Below are 18,038 nucleotides of genomic sequence, written 5' to 3'. Positions count from 1 at the left end.
GCTAACTTTGAAATAATTTAAGTGACACTGTTAAAAACCTAAATTGAAAACAATTCAATTGTGTAATCTGGGTTGCAGCCAGACTGCCTGCTATGTCATTCTTGCATGTGTTGGCTCTGCACTTTAGTATATGTTTTTAATGAGAAAGGGGTATGGATTCTATTAAAAATACTTTTGCAGAATACAAAAATGGTAAAACTTCTCTCTAGCTAAGTGGTGTTTAAAGGGATTTCTTGTATTACCTATAGTTACTTACTTCTGTCTCATTAAAACAGGCTCAGGTGCTCATTGCTTAATATTACAGGGATGTTGGCATGAAAATACAAATCAGTGGAAGCCATTAAGAAAGTCTAAAAACCTGCAGTCTTTTAGAGTGTTTGATCTACCACTCAAGTGTGGAGAACTGATTCATGATGAGGATACAGGAAATAATCCAAAAATGACAAGAGATCAGAGCAGCAGACAGAGGAAAAGTATTGGTTTGGAATCTGATTAATGGGATCCTTCCTAGTTTTTCTCTGTGTAATTCAGAGGGTATAGTAGCATTACACCCTGAATACCCCTTCCGGCTGCTTAGCATGAGATTCTATAAAAGCAGGACATGAATCACTTCACAAAGGAAAAACTGGAATGTCAGTCATACTTGGCACCCTTCCCACTATCGTTAACACTTCTAAATGCAAAATGGTCATGAAGACTGAGTTATGCGTACTGTATGCTTCAGCAACCCACAGTTAAGAATATCCAGTTCTCCATGCCAAGTCTCAGTTTGACTTTTTGAAATATTTGCTAATATCTTCATTGAGGTGAAATGTAATGCACCAGTTTTCAGACCAGGTATTACTTTATTCCTAACAACAACAACAAAAAGTTATACAACAGTATTACGAACAGCAGCAGCAACACATGTTTACATCACCTGGAATATTCATGTAGATGTTGGGATTTTTTTCATGGAGATAAAATGGGCTATGTTTTTAAGGACACGTTTAAAATAACAAGAATCAAGTACACATATCTGCTGGAACTCTCAGAGAAGTACTGAAATTAATGTGATTTAAGCCTGTGCGTCTCAGGAGGGCACTGTGTTCGGGCATTGCACCTTGAGCTTGTTAGAATGGTTCTCAATTTATATTTAAAAAAATGATGTGGATTCAAAAATTCTAAAGAGCTGTTATGTGCTTCAATGAGTTGGGAACAATTTTGACCTTTTAAAATCTTTTTGAAAAGTTAGTTCTACCTCTCTCCCTACATAATACTGTGAGAATATCCTCCATCTTCTCTACACATTTGGTAATGGAAAAGTTTCATATTTTATCATTATCACTTCATTACACTGCAATAGCTGATATCCAGAAAATGACTCTGATTCATTACTGTTGGAAAGCAATTGCAAAAGAGTAAATCTTCTACATCACTTGGGAAATGGCAAGATCCACAGGCAATCTACTTTCTGGTAGAGGAACATCCCCCAACTATTGTTTGAGCTGAGCTGAGGTGCAGTGAGATAAAAGGAGATGAGAACATGAAACCCATGGCTTGCCAGATCCATCCACTCCCAACTCTATGTCCCAAATGTGCACAGCTGTTGAGAGAGTCGCTGAGGCATCTATGGCCAAAGGCTTTTAGCTCAGCAGCTTGCAGTGTGAAATGCCAGGCTCAGAGGTTACTATTAGAAATCATTAATCTGTTTAAATGTAAAGACAAAATGAAGTGATTACTTTTTATGTTTTCATTATTACTATCAGAAGTGCATAGGGCCATGGCTATGGTGTTCTATTTCCAGTATCAGTCTATACTTCTCAGTTAAACAAATTCATACAAATAGGAAAAAAATAACAATTCAAAATGTGCTTCAAGCAGTTCACAATATTATGCACACGTTATATAATTCAGAGGCCAATAACCTGTGTAAGTTGGTGCAAGCTAGATGGCTTTGACAGTCCATCAGTACTTGGGGTGAGGTAGGAGAGGGAAGAAGGGAGAAGTAGCTTCAATGTGTGGCCCCACCACAGCACCTCACTGCCCAACCCCAGCATGGGTGTTGACAGAGAAAAAGCCCTCTGGCTTTTCAGCAAGGGCCAGATCCAGGGGCATAGGTGATGGAAGGCCAGGGCTAATGGGGCTCAGTTCCCCCAAATGTGGGGCAGTGAGTAGGGCCACAAGGCAGCCCAGCTGTGGGCTCTAGGTGGCTGCAGCAGGAGGGGAGGGGTGCAGATGAAGCCAGGATGTGGTACGTGGATCACTGGCTGCTCAGCATGGCAGGCAAGTGCCAGTTGATTCTGTGAAGGTGAAGGGCAGATCGAGGCCCCTGCGGTGAGGAAGGGAGTGGGGCACAGGCAGAGGTTGAGGTTGGGGTGGGGGTGAATAGGCCTCCAGCTGGGCCAGGTGGTGGGACAATAAGAGCCTGAGTGGCTCGTCCAAGAGTGTAGCATGGGGTGGGGCAGCTCCTGCCGCTGTGCACACCCCAGCAGAGGCCCAGGGAACACATGCTCCCCATCTGCATGCAGGGCGGAGGTGGCTGTCACTGGACACTGAGCTTTGAGAGCTGCTGCAGCTGGCTCAGGATCAGTGAGACACCATGTGCCTGCCACTGTGGGGCTGCACTGTACTTCCTGCCTGCCCAATGGTGGGATGCATGTGGCGTTGCACAGCTCTTGAGGCAGTAGCACACAAAGTGCACCACACAGCACACAGATTAGGGGGGCACATGTCCCCTGGGTCTCAGCCAGGGTACACACAGCGTCAGGAGCCCTTGGCATTCACTCCAGCCCCTGCCCCTGCCCCACTCCCTCCCTCACTGCTGGGGCCTTGACCTGCCCCTAATAACCGTTTCCCCTCCCCCCACAGACTCATCTGCTGGGTGGGGGGGGCACATGCCCACATACATGCACGCACATGCTCAGTCCTCCCCAAATAATTTTTTATCTCTCCACCTATGTCAGGGGCTCTATGGGACACATCTGGCCAGCAGATCTGGCCATATGATATTGACCCCTGATTTAACTCAGGTTCACAAAAGCTCTGGGAGGAAGGCAAAATATGTTTTAAACTTGTAGGGCCAACCTTTTTGGCAACTGTGCAAGAAAGTATCCCCCTGCCCTTCTTGAGGGCTGCTCCATTTCCCTTCCTTTGCCCTATCTGCTGCTGTGTGTTCTATTTGTTATTCTCTGCTCTCTGACCAATCTCTTGTTCTGCTTTCTGCTTTCTGCCCTGGGCTCCCTGCCTGACCTCCTGCACTACCTTCTGCTTCATGTCCTATTCGCTGTGGTGCTGCTGGTCCCTTCACTGATATGTCACATGTCTCGCACTATACCTGCTTCTGCCACTGAACTCAGGCCACAGGTGGGCCAACCCTGTTTTAAACAGACTTGGAAGGGGCTGATAAAAATTCACCTGCTGATATGAAAGTGCTATTTGGCAACAGGTGTAGTAGAACCCTACTCAGTACATCTGGGACTACTTAGGAGTAGCCTATTAAAATAAGTTGCCTAATAAGTGTGGCCTTCTGTAATTAGGAGGGATGAATATTCCTTTACCAACTACAGAGAGTGACTATTAAACCTGGGGTTCACTCGCAAGAGTTTCTGGCTTGGAGTTATGCTCAGTCAACCTTTCTGGGCACCATGCCACAAAGTAATCCCTGTCCTCTCCCTGAGTACCACTCAATTACCCTTTCCCTTTCTGAACCATTATTCTGCTTTCTTTTTCCTGCCTAATCCACTGTTCTAGTCTCTTCTCCCTGTTGGATCCATTGCTCTCCTCTTTTCCCTGCCTTACCTAGGCTGTTCTCCCTTCTCCCTTCTGGATCTGTTGCATGCCACACAAAGCAGCTGTGCATGCCACTTATGGTACATGTGCTGCAAATTGGTCTGCCCTGCATTTTTCTGGCGGTGAAAATATGCTCTTGCATGGGGTTTGTCCTTGGCTATGGTATATGGGTCCCTTTGAAATAAATATTTGTTCAATTGCCATTTGTTTCGATTTGAGCATAAATCCTGAGTCCCTGCCTAAGCAAAGAAAGTTTTGTCTGTCACTGCCTGCATAATTTTGTACCCAGTTTTGTAAACATGGTCATAGCTTTTTATTAACCTTACATAGGGTAAAACAGGCAGTAACACAAACCATTCCTATGCACACATAAGAGATCTTCTTTTAGAAAATTCCTTTCTGCTTCACAAATCTATGAAATCTCACACAGATGTGTAATATACTGTGCAAGAGGAGCATGGCCTCAAGTGCCTTCTCTCCACTCCATTAACCATAAAGGGTAGAGGGGAGAATCATAACAAATGTACAATTCACAGTTTAAAAGTGATAGAGTTCTATTTTATTTCACCCTCTTGGTTAAGAGGCCAAGTATTCCTTTCTTAATCTTCCTTCCGTCTTTACCTCCACAGCAGCCATCTAATTTTATAAAGCTTAAGTATAAGCTGCTCAGCTGATGAGGAATTTTGAAATCATCTGCTTGATTTCTAACTCTACTTTTCCTCTCTTTTCACTTGTATTTGTAATTATTTTTATTTTTGAAGGTTTACAAGAGAGTATAATCTGGATAATTTACATGAAAGAAGGAAATTATTGATTTGCAGTTTGATCTTGAATTCCTTATGCAAGCAAGATTTCCTTTAACTTTCATGGAAGGTAAGGGCCCTGATCCCACAAAGATAGAGAAAGCATACAAGTGAGTTTAAAAAACAGTCAAAACATGGATAGAAACCTAATATAGTAGGGCCAAGACCACAAAGAGAGATACTGTGGGCCCATTTACATGCAACTCCATGACACAGTTGTTATTGCGCTGTCATATAATACTCCCTTTAGTATGACACATGGTTATTTTTAGCAGCTACATTGCCACAGTGACATGCTATAGCAGGGGAACTCATCACTACAGTGATATAGCAGCAGTGTCATGGTTTGTGCCTGTCGACCCTATATCACTGTAGAGCATGACTACAGCGATGTAGCCTCTCATGTAAATGCATCCTGTGTCATCTTAAAATCATCTTGAAACCAGTAAAAGCTGTGCAGGCCAGGACAGCACCAATTAGCATTATGCTCTTAGTTTGAACTGATTCCTAGGCTAGATCTTACATGTCTTGATGATCACTAACCCAACTTCAGTGACTATTTACAGCTTCCCCTGTATGCTTTTCCTTGAAGTTAAACAGATTTAGCAGTAGGTTTTGCATTACTTACCTATAAAAACAAAGAATTCTGTATCCTGCAAAAAAAGTCTGTAATGTGTTTGTTGATTAATTCTGAATAATTTGCTCAAGTGTTTGTTCTTGTTATCCTTCCGTTTTGTCTCTTGCAATCAGCATACAGAAACAACACAATTAGCCTTTCCTGTTACTCTCCTATGGCTAGATTGAGTCTCACTCCCACACAAATATGCAAGGAAAAGGAAAACACATGCAGAATCTTCTCAATAGCACTATTCAAACAAGGACTGCAACAGTCAGTCTTCCACTGAGCAGTAAGATTTCATATGACAAGGTACAGTGCTTTCCAGAGTCTCCCTTACTGCTTTACTTTTTTGCATCACTCAAATACACATCTAATTTTTTATATCTCTGATACTTTTATGAAACTATAGAGAAAACAAATAAATAGCCGCCTTTCCTCTCCCACTCCAAACAATTCATGCCTTTTTCTTTAAAGCACAGGAACACTGAAAAATATCTGTGGAAGAGATTACTGCTTCTCATACCTTTCTAACTGCAGATAGTATAGAGCCCCTGTTTTCATATCCAAAGCTCCATTAAGATGTCAATGGAATGCCCCATAAACTTTTGCTAGTAATATAATGTCTCCAAGAGCTATGATATCAATGGCAATTTCTCACGTAGCCTTAGATTAATTTAATTGACATACATTTCCATTGAAAGAGCTGACACTATCAATTGCAGTGCCTTATACATCTGCCAGAGTGATTAGAAAATTAACATCATTATGTTACTTCTAGTGACATTCTAACCACTCCAAAAAGGATATGTATGGAGCTTTTTCAATATCTGTGGGTGAGCTCTATAGCTATAAAAATGAATGGGAGCAGAATAGATTTGACTCTGGTGCTATAGCCATTATAATGTCAGTAGATGTGCTGAAAACAGACTGCAGTTTAAAGGAAATAAAATTAAACCTTCTCTGGCCCCCACCCCCCAAAAAAAATTACAATAAAACCCTTAACTCACATTACATTTAAGTAGCACAACATGTATATTGTTAAGATCATTTGCTTTCAGATGCTTTTCAGTGGAAAACTGTGAGCTGGAACACATGGGCCTGATTTGGCAAGCTCTAGCTGGGCCTGATCCAATCCCCATTTGGCTTCAATGAGCTTAGAATCAGATCAGTGAACAGTAAGTACCTCCAGCAAAATTATATGTGCTGAGGACTTGAAGGAATATAGCCTGCATTACGTATTTTTTTTAATTGACTCCACACCTTTGCTATCAGAATAGTAGACTTTAATAGTGATAAATTATTAAAGGCTAAGATAGTACAACCCATGAGAATGTCAGCATTAATTAGGATTATCTAGTCTAATTCTAGGGCATTTCTACAGTGAAATTAAACGCACAATTACAGAATTAGCTTTAATCTATATTTAACCATATCTCATACCAATAGCAGTGAAAACATGCTGGAAATGGGCTTCAGTGTGGACTTGCAACCCAGGTAAATAACTGAAACACCTCAGTGAAACTGTATAGCTTGAACCATCAGATCATCATGGCACTAACACCTGAACTAGTTAGACTAAAGCTAGCTTTGGTATATCTGAATACACTGCAACCACACATCTATTATCAGTGTAAACATTCACTTAGCGATAGCCTTAATTTGGAGTTCTTTCTTTTAGGGAGCTAAGTTACATCACATTCACACTCTCTAACCACAGGCCTCCACTCCACATGGGAAATGACATGGAACTTCAGGAAAGTTAACGGTGAGCACAAAACCCACTTTCCAACACAAGCAAAGGAAAGTACTTAAAGGGCTCTAGGTTTAATACTGCAGACCTTAATCAGGTACAGGAATGAAGATTGCAGTTCCTCCTTCCCCTTAGTCTGTGCTCAATATTGTATTCTTTGACACTCAGGGAAATGGGACATAAGCAGGTGATTATAGGGTTCAAAACATTCTTCTAATTTTCCTTCTCTAGTAAGAAAGAATAAAACGAGTAAAACTAAATCTCCTCTGGAGGTCTAATTCCTGCTTTACTAGATGTCTGTTTTTTGATTAGGTCTTCAAACCATTGATTTCCATGAAAAGACTCATATTGACTACAAGGTATTTAGGTCTAGTTCTTTGATCTCACTCTTGCACTGATGCACCCCCCACCCCAACACACGCGCATGGAAAGGCAGGCATCCAACAACTTCAGTGCTCCTTCATACAAGATTCTATTTATATGGAGCCCTATCCAAGTCAATATGTGCCAAGCAAAATCTAAAATCAAGGACCTAACTTTCCATGTGTCATAAAATGGAGCAAATGGATTTCACCTTGCAAAAGGTAGATTAATATGATATTATATAGGTGCAGTTTGAAAGACCTGGAGAAGCTGAACAATTCTTCCAGAACAGTAAGTAGGGTCTTCCAACAGGCCTACTCTCTACCTGTTCCAATAAGGGGCCTTTTATGTCAGATTAGGTAAACATGGTATGTGGAAAATTTCTACAGCATACAAGGATCTGTAGAGCCACCACTACTGTGCCATTCTACCCACCCATTCCTGAGGAAAGCTTTAAGTGGTATTGAAGTACTTTCACAGACCTTTTGAATTAGAAAGTAAATCACAGTCAGCACTGCTGAAAAGATGAGCTTCCACGTAGGTTTGAAAAGAGGGTTGGAGGAAGGTTCTCCATCAATTAGCATTCTGACCACAGCATTGATTCTTCAGCTGCAACAACTGTACCTGATCCCTAACCACTATCTACACATCGATCAATTTCTCTGCATTTTTTCAGCATTCTTGCTGGAAATTACTGATAATTCCTGTTGAGGCACATACATTTTTTTTCAGTTCTTTCTAACAAGCTGTTCATTCCTGCACCATTACAGTATTCATGAAAGATTAAATGCAGTGCTTGTCTCTGGCTGTTAAAATTGGGTGCTCAGACACTGAGGCGTTACTATTTATGAACATCATCCAAAAAACAATTTGAGTTCCCTTCAATTATTGTACAAATAAGTTCCAGGCGATTTAACCTTCATCAGTCTTCCACTTATATTTTACCTGCTGAAAAGACAAAGGATGATGCATTCTAAGAAGTCTTAGATTGCAAGGCACTCTAAGTTAAAATAAAAAGCATTTGGGCCCAGATCCTAAGTAGTCTTTATGTGCCTACTTCCTACAGAAATCGATGAAAGTCAAACTATTTGAGGATCTGGGACTTCATGCTAAGTACCTCTCCTAGCTTCAGTTCTGGATGGGGCCTCATTAAATTTCTGTTGCTGCCCCTAGATGTAGACAGATAGACAGATATATTCTAATATTATAAAAGCCTAAGTCAGTCTGTCTGTCTGTCTGCCTATAGTGCTTTATTCACACTCTGATTGGCTAAGGGAAACACCCAATCAGAGTGCTCCAAGCATGGGGGAGTGCCGCCATGATTCAGAAGCCATGCCAAGGACCGGACGGGGGTGGGGGAGCCAGGGCCAGTGCTGCTGGCCTTATCTCCTCCACCCTACTCCCTGCGAGAGGCAGAACAGCAGCTGCATGTGGCATTAGGTGGCAGCACTCCATCCCAGTCCCCTCCCCCCACCAACATCATTCCTGAGCCAGCCAACTGCCCATCAAGAATGATGTTGGCAGGGGGGACTGGGATGAAGTGTTGCTACCTAATGCCCCATGCTGCTGCTGTTCTGTCTCTCGCAGGGAGCAGTGTGGGGGCAGCGAAGGCCAGCAGTGCTGGCCCCGGCTCTCTCACCCCCTGTCCAGTGTTCAGTGTGGCTTCCGAATTATGGCAGTGCTCCCCCATGCTTCGAGCACTCTGATTGGCTGTTTCTGTCCCCAGATCTTATGCTTATGCAGGCATCTCACCCACAAGTGAAATTTGGATGTGTTAAAATAATCTATTGTTAATCCTCTGAAACATAGTGGATGGTAATGCAATCCTGCCGCACCTGAGAGAATTACTATCTCTCATGGATTAGAAGGAAGCATGACTACTCTGTCTCTGCTTACCAGTATAAGCACTGCAAGGTGAAAAGGAGGTTAGAATGAAGAAATGTAGAAGAGATGAAGTCTTTCTTAAAAATTAGAGTAATATATTTTGACCACTGGCCTGCAAATTCATACATCTCCTAGCTGAGATTGAGTGTTTAAGGGGAAATAAGAAAGAAAGCAGTAAATAACAATTCCTGAAGCCCTCTCTAGCCTTAATGTTCATCCTTTTGTTTCCTGGATGCATCTAACCTGGAAAAAAGCATGAACGTGTGATCAGAAATAGATATTAATAACCTATGTTTTCAAAGGCAGTGAATGAAAACAGAATTAAGAGCTTAGAATTTCTCCCACACACAGACCAAGAGGGCTATAACCCAATACTCACACTGAGTCTTACTCCACAAGATGCAACTGCTTTCACTACACATTAGTGAAATATCAGAAACCATCCCATAATAAAGAAAATATTGGTTTCATATTTTTCTTAAGACAGCACTTCTGGGACCCTGACAGGATGCTATTTTTGAAGAGTAAGGGCATATCTATATGTGCTATTAGTACAGTGCAATAAACTCCAGTGCAGTTTACACTGGTGTTTATTGCTCTTGGGCATCACATTTCCATGTGCACCTAGATGTGCACCACAGCATGTTGAGCCAAGTTGGAGCAGCCCTGGCTGGAAGGGTGCCCAGGGAGTCAGCCTGCCAACCCCAAGCTATTCTGTTCTGGGTCAATGTGCTGTGGATGGGCTGGCTGGGACATGAGGGTGCTTCAGCGCAGAGCTAGGCAGCAGGCAGCCCCCAAACTGAAGCAGTCTTTTGCCTCAGCCAGCCCTGTCAGCATCTACATATGGGTTGCAGCACAGTAAATAATGCTACCATAAGATAATACTTGTGTTTTAAGCACTGTCCTATGGCAGCATTTATTAATTTACTGTGGCCTAAGAGGGTTTCACATGTAGATGCTGAGACTTTATTGTAGAACTAATTAGTAAGCTCTGCAGTAAACATCTTGTGTAGAATCATTCTGAGTTATATCATAAAAGCATACAAAAATAAACAAATGTTCTAAAACAATAAAAATGTACAGATACTTAACCATTTTTGTGCATATGTCATTGTGTGTGAATAATTTTCAAGTATTTAATAATATCTAAAGAATTATCAGCAAGAGAAAATATTTAGTTTGATGTATTTCTTTCATGCTGCATAAAATAATATGAAATATTAATATATAAAATAATTATGATCTGCTTCAACTCAAGGTTAGTTTGTCTTTCCAGAGGTACAGAATGTAATAAAATAGTTTGAACTAAAGTAACTTAGTGACTTGAGGTAATTGTCATGATTGATATCATACAAGCATTAAGGCCAAAACTATCAAAATGGTAAATGCAATTATTTTATGTTCTTCACTGTTTAGCAACTGGCATTATAGAGAACAGGCTAATGATGTGTAGTGGATATTAGATGAGAAACTTGTGTACATTGCAAAGTAATTTTGTCACACAATGTTTGACAAAGTCTTAATTTCTGTAAATATAGTACATATACTATGCTACCAGTATTACGGGGCTTTGCCTTTAAACTTTGCCTCATAACTAAGTGCAAGGCAAGTTAGATGATATAGTGATTAAATGATAAGTGTGAACAGTAAGGCCACAATCTTTACCTTGAATGAAATCGATTCCTTAGATGCCTAATTGATTGATTTTACTGCAATTACAACATTAAAAGGATCTGAACGTGTTCAGCACTTCTTGATTTAGGTGGCTAATTTTAATATGCAGATTTGAAAATGTTGACCAACACATTTGAAAAATGCCAGATCAAGGGACTACGTCTGGCTCATAATTGTCTGTTTAGTCTGTGAGCTCTTGCCTTTAAGCCACTACTGTTTGTTGCTAGAGATCATGCAAGCTGACCACCAGAAGAACTAGGTCCCCTCGAGGCAGAGGCTCCTTAGTAACTTGCAGAAGTATTATTGCATTAACAGCAACACAAGCAGCACTGCATCCCACTATAAATCTACTAGGTCCTTGACAGTGACTAGAGACTTAGGTCTAGAATTTTATGGACCTCAAAGGCTGGCCATGAATGGCTGTATGGAAACTGCAAAAAACATTTAGAAAAGTTAGAAGCTTTCGCCCTCAGACTCAATGATCTGGATCTGTTTACCACCAAAAGAAAAAAATATGAAAAAAGTGGAGGTTGTTGTTTATGTTTTTGATCTCCAAATAAGGAAAGGCTTTGGCTGCAAACCTGCAAAGATCAGATCTTGGGAAAGTAGTTTGATGACTAGAAAATGATATTTAGGTTTGCTTTTGGGAATCAGTTTGTAGATCTGCATTAGAACAATGGTCCAGAGGAATGGCAAGGGTTAATTGGTTTAAAAAACCCTGTTTGTGACAGTTTCCTTTAAGGCCCACTGTGTCTGAAGCCAGTACACACAGGCTGGGAAACTGAAGACATGCACCACACTGTTTAATAACATGAGATAAGGTGGCATTAGGTCACAGTGCAGAACTGCAGAGCCCTTGGGATTTCCAGTTCTGGCAAACAACCAAATTAAGATGTGTGCATATGATGGGTTTATTGAAACAAGGAAATATGCTGACAGGCTAGAACATGGACAGTATGATGACCACAGGGAATATAATGCTCAATACAACTGATAGATTAAGGAATTAACTGGGTTATTGTTTGGAAAACATAATTGGGTTCTTGTTTGAAGAAAACTGATGCATACTTCAAGACAACATTGACTGTGCTGTTTGCTTTCTGTTTCCTTCCTCCTGGGTCTGAAGGCAACACAGTGTCTGAGGAACTGAAAAAGGCTGAGGGTAAATTTGGAAGCCTTTTTTTTTTCCAGCCAAAGAGGTGATATTTTTCTTCTAGCCTCTTCTACTCTCTACTGGGGACAATTTGCTGCATGCCAAAGCCCACGTACAGGGGCATATGATGGGGCACAAAGCAATGGCACAAATTTACAACCACATGCCCCTGCATGTGGGGACCCATCCTATGAGTTTATATAGATGTTCAGGTGAAATGTTCTCCCAGACAAATGAACTGGGTAAGTAGAGAATAAATGATATTATTGTTTCTCCCAGAACAAAAATAACTTGGTAACAACCAGGGTTAAAACATTCCTGGGAGAGTTTCTCCTACGAGAATATCTCTACACGTTCTTGGTATATCTTCCACTTTGTTTCCCCTCTTCCCATCCATTTTTGTATTTTCTCCACATTGCTTTTCTCACATTTTCTTCTCTGCTATTATACCTCCTTTTAAAAGAAAACGTGTTTCTATTTTTCTCCAATTCTGATTTTATTTCTTTTCCTTTCTTCTTGTTATACTTTTGCTTTTAACCTATCCCATCCTTTTTCTTTCTTCTTGTTATACTCTTGCTTTTTACCTGTCCCATCTTCTTTCCCAGACCCAAGAAAGTAAAATCATTCAAATTTTGCATGTGATAATTCATTTTTTCCCCATATCATGACCTTTAAACCAGCAGCCACCTGTAACAGAGAACTGGTATTCTTGTCATTTTCTTTTCTGTCACTTTTTTTTTTTTCATTAAGCTGGCAGCTGGAGGCAGAGGGCTCTAAACTTGGTGCAGAGGAAGTGACTAATCAGCTTTTCTTTGCAGTCAGATACATGTTGAAAAGAGCTCAAGGAAGTCAATAATGATTTTTCACTGCTTTGTACTTCTGGTAGTTATTTACATTTAAACTGGCTTTAAAAATTTCTAAATCGGAATTCTCATCTGAGTTACATTGTCAAGAATGTTCTATCATGACTTTGCACAAATGCTGCCACCTCACATTCAAGGTCATGGAAAATGGGGGCCCTTGTAGTTTTCCTCCGGGAAACTGGCTAGGCACAAAGGGCCACAATTTGAATGGACTTTCACATTCTCAGCTCTGTTAAAGTCAGTTAGTCACAACAGTGTGGAATCATTGATCACAATCTGATTAGATTCACATTGCTGCTATAAATATACAAGGAAGGGAAGCTATGCTCAGGAGTGGGGTGGACTGGAGACAACTCAATTCTGTGGCAGAAAAAGAGCAGAATGATTAGAAAAGAGTTTAGGGAGCTGGAACATGCCTCAAAGTTTAGCAATAATTCTTACTGTAGAATTTGATCATTTTCTGGAAAAGGAGGCTGAGTGGAAATCCTTCTTCTCTGTTATATGCCCCTTTCCATCCCATGGGCCCTATAAAGCTTGGCAGGTGCTGCTCTTGGGTGCTGCTGAAGTGCTATGCATTGCTCTTTAGTGGTGACCAAGGCAAGGATGGAGGACCTTTCTTTTTCTTTTACCTGTTATGGTTCTTTGGTCTTTGTTAGGGTGACAATAATTTGGATTTTTAGGGAGCATTGGGTTTGCAGCTGAATGCAAAGACTTTTTCATGCATCTCAGCAGAGCTGCTGGTCACAAGGCAGGATGATATATTAAGACTAACCTTGCAAATGCTCAGGCAAGCAGTTTTCTATACAAAATTGTAGTGTTAGAGCCCATTGAGTAAGAAGAACGAGATGCTGCCCACTGGCTATAGCCAAGAGATAAAGCAGAAGCAAGGCCTTGAAGATGGTGCTGAAGTCAGAAAAGAACTAGAAAGAATGAGCAAGTGACTGAAGGAAACAGGTCAAAGCCTTATGCATGTGCTCTTAGCAGAGACATGTAAAAGAAGAAAATGCATAGGCAATTCCACATTAATGAAGTAAACAGAGGTGAAGCTTGAGATGGGAGAAGAAATGGGTGGAACCAAAGGTGGAGTGAATGTTAATGAGCATAAACCAAGGTGTATAAAATGTGAAAAGAACTAATGTTCAGGATGGCTCCCTAGTTTGTTGTTTTTTGGGAGCTAGTCTGAAGCTGTCTCCATTCTGAATAAAGCCGTTGTGAGTAATGTGTGCTAGTGTTTGCTCCCTGCCTGCCCTGGCTAATGAGTAACAGGATCTATGAGCAATTGGATTGTCATCTCCCTAGTTGCTGGGTGCCGCATGGAGTTGAGGTCTAACAGTCTTTGCCTTGTGTTTTTTTTCAGGGAGGGAGAAAAGTTATGTGTAGTTTTTCTTGTTGTGGGGAGGGAAGTGACAGTTGCAGCCCCTCTGTAGTAAATGAGGTGCAGCCTTAGAGGGGATATTGTGGAAGGCTGAGGGGAATATCTTCTTGAGCTGCGGTGGAATAGTAAAATGGGTGGACAGTCAGTGAGCATAAATGGGAAAAAAATCTTGTAACGATGTGAGTGGTGGTTGGGATTGGTGAAAGGGGTTTTGAGCAGGGAGGCAGTTGTGGAGGAAAGGTTGGGGAGTTGGAGTTCTCAGGTTTTGGGAGTCTGGAGAATCCTGACTATGGGTTTATTGTAAGCCACTCAGCCTTTTGGATAGGGTGGACTATAAGTCTAATGAATAAATGCATCAATAATATCACTTATTACCCAGTCCATTTCCTTAAAGTTCCCATACAGGCACAGAACACAGAAATTTTATATGGTTATCTATTTACTATCCGAGGATTACATGTTAGGTGGGGCTAACAGATATGCACAAGGCATTCTTGCCTTTAGTATCCCTCCTCCATATTCATGATCTACCAGTAATTTTGCCATTGTGGTTGCTTAGCTTGAGGTTGCAACAACTGCTGGAAGCCCCTTCAAAAAATCCTGCCATTCTAGGAAATTGTGGTTATGATAAAATGTGCATTGAGTTTGACAAGGCAGCACATGATTGTGGCTCTCTGACTTACTTTTTCTCTGGTTCATGGTAATGCACATGCAGACCTTCAAACACTTCTCTCCTACGTGTGAAGCACTGCTGCTCAGAAAATAGGAACATTCTCATAAATGATAGGTCTTTGGTTTTTATTGAAACGATCATATTTTGCCCCAACTTGCTCTTGCGTTCCAGCTGCTTCAGACTGTTAGTTGTAATGAGTAGGATTTTATTTTGTTTTCATCAACCACTGTGCACAGTTATAGTGACATCATAATTAATAACAGAGCTGAGCTGTGGGGAGTTAGAAAAGTCAGTTTTGTTGTACCAACAAGTTCAGCTTTTACTACCCCGATCATCCCTTTAGATGTAGGCACTTTAATAACAGAAGACAAATTTGAGCAACAAGATATTGTTATGAGATGTCTTGTCCATATTTCATGGTGGGGAGGGGGAGGGAGTTATTTCTTCACATGTTTATGTGGCCATAGTGGATACCTCCTGTACCTGCATATCAGAAAAGAGACTGCATTCATTTATGTTGTAAGACTTGGAATAGATCACCGGAAGCTGTCCACAGCATCTGCTGTTCACCTTTGTATCAGGAATTTATTTTTCTGTATGGTCCCTGGACAAAACAGAGCTCATCAATATAAGAGTGTCAACAGCTGACCTTGTAAGCCGCCTTTGTTTACTACATTTCAATTTCCCTGGGGAATTTACCTAGTGAATACTAAACAGAAGGAGAAAAATGTTAGGAACCTGAATAATGAATACAAATAGGGGAACAGTGACAAAAGTAAATTGAGTGAGTTATTCAGGGCAGAAAAAAGGGTATTTCCCTTTGAACAACCTTTCAAGACAGTCCAGTTGCCTGAGGAACTCTTAGCTAGAAAATTTGTTCCTAACTCTGTGCAAAACTATTACTTTTTAAGAATTTTTCCAATTATCTTTAACATTTCTTCTGGCTTGATATTTGATATGCTAAAGATACTATTGAGTTGAAAGAGATGTGAGAGTTACTCAGAAACCTGCATCAAAATGTGTTTGCTTTTTCAAGAATTTCCAGGGGAGAGTTTCCACATTTTCACCTCTTTTAATGTATATCTCAATTCAAGTTTCTCTTGAAGAAAAGAGAGAATACTGCTGCCTTTCTGATACTGGCTGATGAGTAACAATTATGGAGGAGACTTGCAAGGAAATAATGCTCTTCCTTCCATGGGAAAATGGCTAAAGAGAAGTCAGGGCCATAAACTTCAGCTGGGTCCCTCCTCCATCCTTTCCAGTTTCCTTATTCATAGGGTAAATAAGCAATGAAGGGACCACTGTAAGGTCACAGAGTGTCATGGAGGTGTGGAGATGAAAAGAAGAGAATGACACTGTACTTCTCCATTACACTAGTCCAGAGGATGTTTTAAAAGGCTGCAGTCCCTGGCCAATCTTATAATGGGAAGGAACAATTTAGCACATTGTAAATTTATTCTGCAATTAGCCATTTTATTTCTTACAAATACCTGAACTGTTCTGTTGCTCTTAGCTGGTTGTTTCCAGCCATTTGAGATTTTACTTATAACACAGTTTGTATCATTTAAAATGTAGTTAAATCTGAGAATCCCTGACAAAGATATTTTCAAATGTTGAAGCTTCAGGACAGTTGCATCCCTCTCACTCTGCCCAGCTGTAATAAAATAGTCACTACACTCTGTCTGGCTGGAAATACAACCAGGCATCCACATCTGACCACTATATAAAAAGGGGTTCAAATTGAAATCTTGTTTCCAGAGTCAGCATTACATCATCATCATTGCCATCATTATCACTGTAGCAGCATTCATTTTCTTTCCTTGGTCCTTTTCCAGGACTTCAGCATCACCTGTATCCTATGACTTTGCTACCTTCCCTTAGCCAGACCTTCTGTGGTCCTTGCTCATGGAATCACGTCCTAGCTAAGCACAATCTAACTTGTTCTCTCTGAGCTCACTCAAGACAACTGTTCTTCTCATAGTCTCTGATAAGACCAGATCTTTCTCAGTTCATAGGCTTTTCCAGGTTATGAAATATAGAGCATAACTTTATGTAGTACCTACATACCAAATTCCCATCTCCTCTAGTCATCCTTTCTTTGCACTGGTTGTGGATAATTGTGCCCATTTCTACAACAAACAAATGAGCTCTTTCTTGGCAGCATATTGATGAGGTAGATACACACCCAACATCACAAGTGTAATTGATCCTTATCTTGTAATGCGTTTTCTCTCTCCCAAAATGTAAAAGTAAACTGAAAGGATCGTATAGGGAAGAGAAACCAAGAAATAACTTGAACAAGGCAGTTCAGGAGCGAAGTAAGTATCCTTAAACTTCAACATTTGAAACACTTTCATCACACTGGCATTTGGTTTCCCCCTTGCCAGGGCTATCCCTCATTTTATAGTTGGTAAAATTGCAAGATGGCTTTCCGATCTTCCCTTTCAGATATTAGATGAGACCAGTACATTCATTTTTATTCTAAAACCTTTCCTAAATCAGTTCTGAACTCAGGTCTCCAGAAAATGTGTTAAATTACAAGTGTATTAAATCCAGTGCATCATCGTAGTTTTAAAAATACTCTATGATGCCCTTGTATGTACTTACTTATTGTTTAGAATCTAATATTAAAAAATATGGTGCAATGTTTTGTAGTACATTATTTTAACTATTGTGGTCTTACTATATGGGAAGAGCAGTCAGCAGAAAAGGATAATCTTAGAAATTTTGATATGATTTCAAAACATTATTCACTATACCATTTAGATCAATTCTCAGACTTCATTTTACTTAACTATAAGATGAAAATTACCCAGGGTTATATTTTCCTTTTGCTGTGTGCACATTGGGCCTATTATCATTAATGGAAGATCTGCAGTCACATCAAAAAGTGTATATAGCATTTATTGCTGGGAAGCTTAGAGGAAATACCATGTGTATTGTAATAAAATGGGAAAACTATTAGGAAATGGAAGTATTAGTTTTCTAAAAATTTTACCTAACCAGAACTGGTTAATACATGTCAAATTGACTGAAAAAAAATGACAAAATCTCTTGAATTTGACATTCTCATGAGAAATTAGAAACAATGAAACTCTTTTTTTGGAATT

The sequence above is a fragment of the Crocodylus porosus genome, unplaced genomic scaffold (genome assembly GCF_001723895.1).
Source record: "Crocodylus porosus isolate Cpor-Errol unplaced genomic scaffold, CroPor_comp1, whole genome shotgun sequence".
In the NCBI taxonomy this organism is placed as follows: Eukaryota; Metazoa; Chordata; order Crocodylia; family Crocodylidae; genus Crocodylus; species Crocodylus porosus.
Note: the sequence above shows the minus strand (reverse complement) of the source record.